The sequence below is a fragment of the Triticum dicoccoides genome, chromosome 4A, assembly GCF_002162155.2.
Source record: "Triticum dicoccoides isolate Atlit2015 ecotype Zavitan chromosome 4A, WEW_v2.0, whole genome shotgun sequence".
In the NCBI taxonomy this organism is placed as follows: Eukaryota; Viridiplantae; Streptophyta; class Magnoliopsida; order Poales; family Poaceae; genus Triticum; species Triticum dicoccoides.
In genome coordinates, this window is record NC_041386.1 from 568,413,095 (window position 1) to 568,426,141 (window position 13,047).

General features: G+C 41.8%; 1 pseudogene; it reads left to right on the forward strand.

Moving 5' to 3' along the window:
- Positions 1–9,617: 9,617 nt before the first annotated feature.
- Positions 9,618–12,101, forward strand: LOC119283660 (annotated as a pseudogene).
- The last annotated feature ends 946 nt before the right edge of the window (positions 12,102–13,047 follow it).

Sequence of the window (13,047 nt, forward strand, 5' to 3'; positions counted from 1 at the left end):
TCTTTTTGCAATCTATCCTAGCATTAACAGTGTTCAAGAAGGGTCTACCAAATATAATGGGACAAAAGCTATCTTGCGGAGAAGTAAGAACAAGAAAATCAGCAGGATATTTAGTTTTCCCACACAAGACTTCAACATCTCTAACAATTCCCATCGTTGAAATAGTATCTCTATTGGCAAGTTTAATCGTGACATCAATATCTTCTAATTCAGCAGGTGCAATTTCATGCTTGATTTCTTTATACAAGTCATAAGGTATAACACTAGCACTAGCACCCATATCACATAAGCCATGATAACAATGATCTCCTATTTTAACAGAAATAACAGGCACGCCTACAACAGGTCTATGTTTATCTTTATCACAAGGCTTAGCAATTCTAGCAGTTTCACCTTCGAACTGAATAACATGCCCATCAATATTATCAGACAAGAGATCTTTAACAATAGCAATATTAGGTTCTACTTTAACTTGCTTAGGAGGTGTATAAGTTCTAATATTGCTTTTACGAACAATAGTTGAAGCTTTAGCATGATCCTTTATTCTAACAGGGAAAGGTGGTTTCTCAACATAAGAAGTAGGAACAATAGGATCATTATAAGTGACGGTCTTTTCTTCAACTTTAATAGGTGCAGCTACTTTTACTTCTATGGGAGGATGATATTTAAACCACTTCTCCTTAGGGAGATCAACATAAGTAGCAAAACATTCACAGAAAGAAGCTACTATCTCAGAGTCAAGTCCATATTTAGTGCTAAACTTACGGAAAATATCGGTATCCATAAAAGATTTAACACAATCAAACTTAGGTGTCATACCTGACTCCTTACCTTCGTCGAGGTCCCAATCTTCAGAGTTGCGTTTAATTCTATCCAATAAATTCCATCTGAATTCAATAGTCTTCATCATAAAAGAGCCAACACAAGAAGTATCGAGCATGGTGCGATTGTTTTCAGAAAGCCGAGCATAAAAACTTTGCATAATTATTTCTCTCGAGAGCTCATGATTGGGGCATGAATATAACATTGATTTAAGCCTCCCCCAAGCTTGAGCGATGCTTTCTCCTTCGCGAGGCCAGAAATTATATATATAATTGCGATCATGATGAACAAGATGCATAGGGTAATACTTTTGATGAAATTCCAACTTCAATCTTTTATAGTCCCATGATTTCATATCATCACATAGCCTATACCATATCAATGTGTCTCCCTTCAAAGATAAAGGGAGGACCTTCTTCTCAGCAACATCATCGGGTATACCTGCAAGCTTAAATAATCCACAAGCTTCATCCACATATATTAAGTGCTCATCAGGATGCTTTGTTCCATCTCCTGTAAAAGGGTTAGCTAGCAATTTTTCCATCATACCCGAAGAAAATTCAAAAGGAGTTTCATTTTCAATAGGTTCAGTAGGTTGAGGAGCAACTCTTTGCTCTACTGGACGGGGTGAAGATACCCCGAACAAGCCCCTCAGAGAATTACTTTCCATAGTAACAAGTGACAGTAAATTTCAGCACACTATATAAATTTTTCCTTACCAAATTCCACCTACCAAAGGCGCTACACTCCCCGGAAACGGCGCCAGAAAAGAGTCTTGATGACCCACAAGTATAGGGGATCTATTGTAGTCCTTTCGATAAGTAAGAGTGTCGAACCCAGCGAGGAGCAGAAGGAAATGATAAGCGGTTTTCAGCAAGGTATTCTCTGCAAGTACTGAAATAAGTGGTAACAGATAGTTTTGAGATAAGATAAATTGTAACGAACAACAAGTAACAAAAGTAAATAAAGTGCGGCTAGGTGGCCCAATCCTTTTTGTAGCAAAGGACAAGCCGGAACAAACACTTATAATAGGAAAAGCGCTCCCGAGGACACATGGGAATATCGTCAAGCTAGTTTTCATCACGTTCATATGATTCGCATTTGATACTTTGATAATTTGATATGTGGGTGGACCGGTGCTTGGGTGCTGTTCTTACTTGAAAAAGCATACCACTTATGATTAACCTCTATTGCAAGCATCCGCAACTACAATAAAAGTATTAAGGTAAACCTAACCATAGCATGAAACATGTGGATCCAAATCAGCCCCTTACGAAGCAACGCATAAACTAGGGTTTAAGCTTCTGTCACTCTAGCAACCCATCATCTACTTATTACTTCCCAATGCCTTCCTCTAGGCCCAAATAATGGTGAAGTGTTATGTAGTCGACGTTCACATAACACCACTAGAGGCTAGACAACATACATCTTATCAAAATATCAAACGAATACCAAATTCACATGACTACTAATAGCAAGACTTCTCCCTTGTCCTCAGGAACAAACGTAATTACTCACAAAGCATATTCATGTTCATAATCAGAGGGGTAATAATATGCATATAGGATCTAAACATATGATCTTCCACCAAATAAACCAACTAGCATCAACTACAAGGAGTAATCAACACTACTAGCAACCTACTAGCACCAATCCCGGACTTTGAGACAAGAATTGGATACAAGAGATGAACTAGGGTTTGGAGATGAGATGGTGCTGGTGAAGATGTTGATGGAGATTGCCCTCTCCCGATGAGAGGAGCGTTTGTGATGACGATGGTGATGATTTCCCCCTCCCGAAGGGAAGTATCCCCGGCAGAACAGCTCTGTCGGAGCTCTAGATTGGTTCCGCCAAGGTTCCGCCTCGTGGCGGCGGAGTCTCGTCCCGAAAAGTTCCTTTCTATTTTTTTCTCATCGAGAGACTTCATATAGGAGAAGATGGACATCGGAGAGCCACCAGGGGGCCCACAAGGTAGGGGGGGCGCCCTAGGGGGGGGGGCGCCCCCCACCCTCGTCAGCAGGGTGTGGGCCCCCTGGCCTTCATTTTTGGCGAGGATTTTTCTTTATTTATTTTAAGATGTTCCATGGAGTTTCAGGACTTTTGGAGTTGCGCAGAATAGGTCTCTAATATTTGCTCCTTTTCCAGCCCAGAATTCCAGCTGCCGGCATTCTCCCTCCTTATGTAAACCATGTAAAATAAGAGAGAATAGCCATAAGTATTGTGACATAAAGTGAAATAACAACTCATAATGCAATAAATATCGATATAAAAGCAGGATGCAAAATTGACGTATCAACCACCGACGTACTTCTTCCTCCCATATATACCCATGTACCCTAAAAACATCAGGGAGCACAATAGATCGGGAGTTCCGCCGCCAGAAGCCTCTATAGCCACCGAAAACCAATCTAGACCCGTTCCGGCACCCTGCCGGAGGGGGCAATCCCTCTCCAGTGGCCATCTTCATCATCCAGGTGCTCTCCACGACGAGGAGGGAGTAGTTCTCCCTCGGGGCTGAGGGTACGTACCCATAGCTATGTGTTTGATCTCTCTCTCTCTCTCTCTCGTGTTCTTGAGGTGGTACGATCTTGATGTATCACGAGCTTTGCTGTTATAGTTGGATCTTATGATGTTTCTCCCCCTCTACTCTCTTGTAATGGATTGAGTTTTCCCTTCGAAGTTATCTTATCGGATTGAGTCTTTAAGGATTTGAGAACACTTGATGTATGTCTTGCGTGGGATACCTGTGGTGACAATGGGGTATTCTATTGATCCACTTGATGTATGTTTTGGTGATCAACTTGCGGGTTCCGTGACCTTGAGAATCTATGCATAGGGGTTGGCACACGTTTTCATCTTGACTCTCCGGTAGAAACTTTGGGGCACTCTTTCAAGTACTTTGTGTTGGTTGAATAGATGAGTATGAGATTGTGTGATGCATATCGTATAATCATACCCATGGATACTTGAGGTGACATTGGAGTATCTAGGTGACATTAGGGTTTTGGTTGGTATGTGTCTTAAGGTGTTATTCTAGTACGAACTCTAGGATAGATTGAACGAAAAGAATAGCTTCGTGTTATTTTACTATGGACTCTTGAATAGATCGATCAGAAAGGATAACTTTGAGGTGGTTTCGTACCCTACCATAATCTCTTTGTTTGTTCTCCGCTATTAGTGACTTTGGAGTGACTCTTTGTTGCATGTTGAGGGATAGTTATGTGATCCAATTATGTTATTATTGTTGAGAGGACTTGCACTAGTGAAAGTATGAACCCTAGGCCTTGTTTCAACGCATTGCAATACCGTTTGTGCTCACTTTTATCATTAGTTACCTTGCTGTTTTTATATTTTCATATTACAAAAACCTTTATCTACTATCCATATTGCACTTGTATCACCATCTCTTCGTCGAACCAGTGCACCTGTACAATTTTCCATTGTATTGGGTGTGTTGGGGACACAAGAGACTCTTTGTTATTTGGTTGCAGGGTTGATTGAGAGAGACCATCTTCATCCTACGCCTCCTACGGATTGATAAACCTTAGGTCATCCACTTGAGGGAAATTTGCTACTGTCCTACAAACCTCTGCACTTGGAGGCCCAACAACGTCTACAAGAAGAAGGTTGTGTAGTAGACATCAGCGGCGGACTTACTAGAACAGTCCCCGGCCCTGGCAAAGTCAAAACATTCTTAGGAGGAGCTTGCCCCGAGGGACATGCATCCACTCCCCTGTTTCTATTCAGGTCCCCATCCTAAGGCTCATTCACAGCCCGTATATCTAAATCCATAGCAGCAGCTTGAGAAGTTGATTTTGCGGGGTTCTCAACAGCCTCCTGGGTTCGACCCCCTCCTCTCTTCCCCCCCCCATACTCCAAGATGCTCTCAGCTCTTTGAAAATCAATGCTTTTGGGTCATTAACACCGTCCCCATGCTCGGTATATAAGTGACCAGTCATACCACAAACAACACACCAATCCAGAAGGCGTTCATACTTAACCTTGAAAATCTGCCCTTTTGCTTTTTCACAATGGAGACATGGTTTTTGAGAGGCTTCCTCACATCCAAGGTAACCCTATCCCTATAGAAATTACCAGCAAAGTCACTAGGGCCATCTTCATCCTCACACAGAGCCCCCACCTTTGCAGCCAAAGGTTTTACCAAAGGTCCATACCCATCTGGAAGATCATGTATCTGGATCCAGATTTTGAAGCAGTTCAAATCAATCAGAGATGGTTTTGTGAACCATCATAGACCGCAAGCACCACAGGCTATCCTCTAAAGGCCCACGGACCACCCTCCATCACCTTGATCCAATCCCCCAAACAAGAAAATTGCATAGTATATAGATTGTCACCCAAAGACCTGAATTTCACTATTTGAGCTAAATCCCACGCACTCCTCATGTTCTTGTAGAACCAGAAGTCGCCATATTCCTTGGATGTGTGCACCTTGCCTATCGCAGGCCAGCGGGGATTGGCTGCAACATCCGACATCTCATCCTCGAAAACTAGGTCATCAAATTGCTCCTCTGCGATCCCAAGTTCAACCATCATCTCCTCAAGTTCCTTCTCCTCATGCGTGTGTGATGAAGACGGCGCTGCCATCTAAACCCTAGGGCTACCCGAGGGACTAGACGGCACCGGAGCGGTTCCTCCCCAACATTAACTGATTAGAATATGTATTTCCTCGTTGCAACGCAAGCATTTAGTTAGTAAGCATCAATAGTCCAACAAACTCCTTAGACAAATCTATGATCAAATGGTAATATACCACATGAATGGCCTACTTAGTTGTCCACGTAATCCTTTAACTTCAAAGCTTTCTAGGATTGGAGCACTTAGAATCAATTGTGGCCAATTGTTTCTGTGATGGGACCTGTTGGTATGGTGAGATTTTGAACATCTGGTTTTGATTGGTCGGTGTTAGGATTACAAGATGGTCGGTTCACCCCGTAGCCGATGTACAAAAAAATAGCACTGATCCAAGTCATTTTTCTTGAGCCGCGTACGAGGGAAGAAAGTGCTAATCCAATAACAAGAACAAGCCCATCATGATCTCGAGTAAGATCAATGGCAAGCTCAACCAAGTGATGATTCACCATATATTGGGGCCTTCGTTCTTAGGATCAAGCTCAAGCAATGCCACAACATTCTCAACACAATGACGAAGCACTTGCTTTGAACCAACACAAAGTGGCATCCAAGTTGAAAACTCTAGATCGCCTCACCTACAACATTCTTGAAAGCATTGCCAAAGGGGTAACCACTCGTAAACGTTTGGCAAACTTTGGTGAACATCACTTGTTTGACTCTTGTATTAAACCCCTCAAGGTAGGAAGTTTTAGAAGATCTGTATTAGTTAGATGATATACATGAAGAACTCAACAACTATACCTACAACAAGGTTTGATCTCTTGTGGTGAGGCCTATGAGGATATTATAATGTCATAGGACCAAATGGGTATTCAAGAACAAGCAAGACTAGCATGAACACGTAATTATAAACAATGCAAGGTTAGTGGCACAAGGCTTCACCCAAGTTGAAGGTTTGGATTTTTGGGGAGCTTTTGCCCCTGTTGTCTTTGGTTGGCCTTTCACCCCTACCACAAGTCACCCCCTTTTTTGCCACATGCGTGGGTTCGGTCCTCCAAGGCCTATTAAAGATCTCTTCAACCTGCTCATGGCTAGATCGGTCGGTTTCGGGTCTAATAGGAAGAACGTAAATCTTCCACCTCCAGAAAGCGCGAACACCTAATGGCTTAAGCCGTTGTTCCCATTTCCTCACTGACCCATCATGTGAAAGGTACACTCTTTTTATGCTCTCTTATAACCGACAACTTACTTCATGCTATTACAAACACTTATGACTAAGTTGCACTTGCTTTTCAAAAAAATTTGAAACTATCATGCCTGAGGCTAGCCAATAGAAGAAAGAGCCACAAGCAAGCCATGGCAGCATCCTTTTTCTTCGCTTTCTTCAACAATGAATCTACCTCACTCCTCATCATAACTCAAATGCTCGTCTCGGCTGTATTATATCTTGCTTGCATATTGATAACACACAAGTATAGGGGATTGCATCAGTTTTCGAGGGTAGAGTATTCAACCCAAATTTATTGATTCGACACAAGGGGAGCCAAAAAATATTTGCAAGTATTAGCATCTGAGTTGTCAATTCAACCACACCTGGCGATTAATTATCTGCAGCAAATTGATCAGTAGCAAAGTAGTATGATAGTTTTGATAGTAGTAGCAACAATAATAGTAACGATAACAGTGATAGCAATGATTTTGTAGCAAGTGTAACAGTAACAATAGCAGTAGTATCTTAGCAAAAATGATATAAGAGAAATTCGTAGGCATAGGATCGATGGATTCGTTGGATGATATTGACAATATAATAGTCATAACCTAGGTCAATGCGACACTAGCTTCAGTTCATAAATATAATGTGGACACGTATTCCGTAAATAGTCATACGTGCTTATGGAAAGAACTTGCATGACATCTTTTGTCCTACCCTCCCGTGGCAGCGGGGTCCAATTGGAAACTAAGGGATATTAAGGCCTCCTTTTAATAGAGAATTGGAACAAAGCATTAACACATAGTGAATACATGAACTCCTCAAACTACGATCATCACCGGAAAGTATCCCAACTACTGTCACTCTGGGGTTTACGGATCATAACACGTAATAGGTGAATATAACTTACAAGATCAGATCCAGAACATAGATATAATGGTGATAACATAGACGGTTCAGATCTGAAATTATGGCACCCGGGCCCAAAGTGACAAGCATTAAGCATGGCAAAGTCATATCAACATCAATCTCAGAACATAGTGGATACTAGGGATCAAGCCCTAACAAAACTAACTCGACTACATGATGAATCTCATCCAACTCCTCACCGACCAACGAGCCTACGAAGGAATTACTCACTCCCGGTGGGAAGCATCATGGAATCAGCGATGAAGAAGAGTTAGTGATGACGAAGATCGAATATCCCCCTCTCTGGAGCCCCAAATGGACTCCAAATCTGGCCTCCCGATGAAGAATGGGAGGTGGCGACGGCTCTGTCTCACAAAACGCGATAATTCTTTCTCCTTGATTTATTCTAGAAGATTAGGTGTTTATGGAGTTGGATTCAGGGTCTGCGGGGCCACCAGGCGGGCACAACCCACCTGAGCGCGCCAGGAGGGTGGGGGCGCCCTGGTGGGTTGTGCTCACCCAGGGCCCCCCCTCCGGTGGTTCATGGCTCCAGTGATTCTATTTTATTATATAAAAAATCCTCACAAAATTTCGTTCCAATCAGAGAACTTTTATTTCTGCACAAAAACAACACCATGGTAGTTCTGCTGAAAACAACATCAGTCTGGATTAGTTTCATTCAAATCATGCAAATTAGAGTCCAAAACAAGAGGAAAGGCGTTAGGAAAAGTAGATATGATGGAAACGTATCAACTCCCCCAAGTTTAAACATTTTCTTGTCCCCAAGCAATTCAGTTGATAAACTGAAAGTGAAAAAGAAAAACTTTTACGAACTCTTTTGCTCTTGTTTACATAAATAAGCTTAAGTAGCACCCAAGTTTTTAGCCAAGATCATGACTAATTATGTCGACAATAACTCTTAAAAATTATATTAACTCATATTAATGACATAATGAACTAGCGAGCAATAATAAGATATCTCAAACGGCAACACTCTGTCAAACGTTCGAGGTTTAAATTCAGACGACAAACAGCTAGCTCTTTCGAATGCTATTGTCTCTAGTGGATGTGCTGTTGTCTGTTTACAAGAAACAAAGAAGTCAACTTTTGAATTGTCTTTCGTTAAATCCATTTGCCCTCGTAGATTTGATCAATTTGCTTATGTACCTTCTCGTGGAGCATCGGGTGGTATTGCCACGATTTGGAACAGTTCCATATTCACAGAAGATGTTATGTTTACTGAAGACTTTGCTCTGGTTATTCGCTTTTGTTCCACACAATCAGCACAATGCTGGACGCTCGTTAACATCTATGGGCCTTGCCAAGGGGAACATCGAGTTAACTTCATAAATTGGTTAGGAGCTTTGGATATTCCAGCAAATGAGGATTGGCTTTTTGTGGGTGATTTCAATTTTATTCGTGCACCTGAAAACAGAAACAAACCAGGTGGTTCAATGGCTGACATGAATACATTCAATGACTTAATCAAATCACAATGCCTAATTGAACTTCCAATAAAAGGCCGCATGTTCACCTGGAGCAACATGCAACAAGATCCTCTTCTTGAACAACTCGATTGGTTCTTCACAAGCACAAACTGGACTACATCTTACCCTAAAACCATGGTAAAACCACTAGGTAAACCTGTTTCTGATCATATACCTTGTGTGGTTAATATTGAAACTGCCATCCCTAGATCCAAACTATTTCGCTGTAAAACATATTGGGTCCAACACCCTGGTTTTATGGATGTGGTTTCAAAGTCTTGGGCCAAAAATGTCACGTCCACAAATGCTGCCACAAATCTTTGTCGTAAACTTAAAACTCTACGCAGAGATCTTAAACAATGGAGCAAAGGAATTTCCAAACTCTCTGTGGCAATTGAGAATTCTAATAAAGCTCTTTGCGAGATCGATGAATTGGAAAATAAACGTTCATTAACTGTCCCGGAGAATAACTTTAGAAAAATACTCAAAAACCATATTCTCCGGTTGCTCAGATACCAGCAACTCTATTGGAAAAACGGTGCACCATATGGTGGGTTAAATTTGGGGACGAACCATCAAAAAAATTCCAGGCAATGGCTTCAGAAAGGTACCGAAAGAACAATATTGCATCCCTAACTACTACTGATGGGATTGTTGTTGAAGATCACACAGGGAAAGAATCAACCATCTTCCAAACTTTCAAAGAAAGAATGGGTTCTTCATCTGGACATGACATGAAATTTGATCTATATAGAATCATCAAGAAGTGCCATGACTTGGATGTTCTCACTGTCCCCTTTTCAAACGTCGAGATTGACAATGTAATTAGAGAGATGCCCGCGGATAGAGCACCTGGCCCGGATGGTTTCATGGGTGTGTTTCTCAAGAAATGTTGGCCAATAATTAAGGAGGACTTCTACAAGCTCTACCATCAATTTCACGAGGGAAATCTTTCACTTGAGAGCATTAATGATGGGTTCATCACACTCATCCCAAAGATTAGCTCTCCCGAAATGATAAATGATTATAGACCAATCACGCTCTTAAACTGTTGTCTTAAGGTTATCACGAAGATCCTGGCCAATAGATTACAAAAAGTCATACTCAAGATCGTGCACCGTAACCAGTATGGATTTCTCAAGGGGAGAACTATTCAAGATTGCCTTGCGTGGGCATACGAATACATATATCAATGCCAACAATCCAAGCAGGAAATTCTGCTCCTAAAACTAGACTTTGCAAAAGCATTTGACACGATTGAGCACGAGGCCATGATTGACATTATGAAAAGCATGGGGTTTAATGATAAATGGATAAGTTGGGTTCGATGCATATTCTCCTGAGGTAAATCACCAGTGTTATTAAATGGAACACCTGGTCGGCAATTTCTTTGTCAATGTGGAGTTCGGCAGGGCGACCCCCCCTCTCCACTAATTTTTGTACTTGCGGCCGATCTTCTTCAAGCAACAATCAATGATGCTTTCCAGCGCAATCTTATACGCCTACCATTTCATTCAACAAACCCAAAAGAGTATCCTGTGATCCAGTACGCCGATGACACTATATTGGTCATTCCAGCATGCATGCAACAAGCTCAGATTGTCAAGACCATATTAACCGACTATGCCTCCTCAGTTGGACTAAGAATAAACTTCCACAAGTCTACTCTTATCCCAATCAATTGTGGCGCAGAAAAAAGTGAGGAGATTGCCAACACCTTCGGATGTGTCGTGGGGAAAATGCCATTCACCTACCTTGGACTGCCACTTGGCACTACTAAACCCTCTGTCCAAGAGCTTATGCCCCTTGTTTGCTCCCTCGAGCGACGGTTATCTGCCACCCTCAACATGGTTTCTTATGGTGGCAAACTATCACTTCTAAACTCGGTCATTACATCGCTCATTATCTTTGCCATCGGTACTCTAAGACTGCCGACAAAGATCATTGAATTACTGGACAAAATAAGAAGAAAATGCTTGTGGATTAAAAAAACGGACCATGGCGACAAAATTAACTCCCTTGCCTCCTGGGAAATGGTGTATCGGCCCAAGACCAGTGGTGGCTTGAGCGTATTAAATCTGCGTGTTCAAGGCGATGCCCTACTGCTTAAATACCTTCACAAGTTCTATAATAAGTGGGACACACCGTGGGTGCAATTGATTTGGGATGCTTACTACATTGACCAAATCCCACATGCATCTGACCTATGTGGATCATTTTGGTGGAGAGATGTGATCAAGCTAATACCAACTTACCGGGGTATCTCTAAGGTGACTGTGGGGAATGGTGAAAACGTACTCTTTTGGAAAGACATGTGGAGAGAGGACATACTTGCTGACTCATATCCTCGAGCACTCTCATATGCCAAAAATGAGGATCTGTCTGTCCAACAATTCTTGGGCATCACCACCCTACAAGAGGCATTTCATTTACCACTCTCACCACAAGCATATGAAGAAATGAGACAGCTTCAGCTGGAAGTTTCGGAGGTTCAACTCTCCAATGAGATTGACAAGTGGACATACGTTTGGAACACCAATCTCTTCTCTGCAAAACAATACTATACATTCTACTTCAGAGAAATTCAAGCACATGAATCTTTTGGATGGATTTGGAAATCTAAGTCAACCATGAAAATAAAAGTCTTCGGGTGGCTGCTACTTTCTGACCGCCTCAACACCAGGAATATGCTAAAGCGAAGGCATTACAATATTGGAGATGATCATGACTGCATTCTTTGTGGTTTACCAATTGAGGAGACGTTGGAACATCTCTTCTTCGAGTGCCACTTCAACTCTGATTGCTGGTCTCACCTTGGCCTCTCCTGGTCTCAGGGCAACACAAGACTGGACAACATCTCCAAAGCAAAACAAGACTGGAATAGGCCACTCTTTATGGAACTATTTTTGCTGGCGGCCTGGAGTATATGGAAGGAGCGCAACAACAAACACTTTAGAAAGATCATACCATCTAAAACCTCCTGGTTAAGTAGACTTAAGGCTGATTTTTCACTGCTCACCCATAGGGTTAGAGAGGAGCACAAACAATACATTTCAATAATACTTGCATCCCTGTAAACTAGTACCTGCTTCCCATCCCCCAAAGGAGGATGGTTTGTAACTACAATGTACAGTTTCACTAACCTATATTAATATATATAACACAGTGGGAGGTACTCCTACTATTTCTGATAAAAAAACACTCTGTCAAAACAACCATGATATAATATGAAAATAGTTGTATCTCGCTAGCCCTTTATGAGACCACGAAACATAAATGCAGAGCACCCCCAACGTTCAAGCAGCGACTAAACATTGTAATTCATGGTAGAAAAGATCCAGTCATGATGCACCCAACATTAGCTACACACAATGCATGAGGATGACAATAGTGCTCTCAGGATCTAGCGCTTATTTGAGAAGGTGATGACACAACATAAAAGTAAATAGATAGTCCCTTCACAGAGGGAAGCAGTGATTTGCAGTGGTGCAAGAGCTCACATTTTTAAACAGAGGTAAATGAAATTTTGAGAAATGCATCCTTCTTGTTTACTTTGCGACCATGAGTTATCGGTATCTTCCATGCTAAACACATTAGTGGCGGTTCCCAAGCGATAAAAAAATAAAGGTTTACTCACCCTCCACCAACAAACACACTCCATGGCTAACCGAATCCACGGGTACCATCCATACCAACATCAGTCCCGGGGGAGTTTTGTTTAATTATTTGCAATTTGATTTCGGGACTAGGAATCCCTATTACCACCCCTCTCGTGCAAGTACAAGTGAATAAACACTCATCATGAGAATAACCCGCTTAGCATGGAAGATACTGACTACCTCCAGTCACTTTATGAACAATCCAGGCACACAAAAGGATATTTATTTGAAGTTTTAAGAGGTGACACATGCAAATTTACCTATTCTCTCTCTCTAAAAGTAGCAATAGAAGAAGGATAGCTTCTCAGAAAAGAACTCAGATCGTTCAGATTCTTTGCCAGGAGAGTCCCCGGCTTTTGAGCCC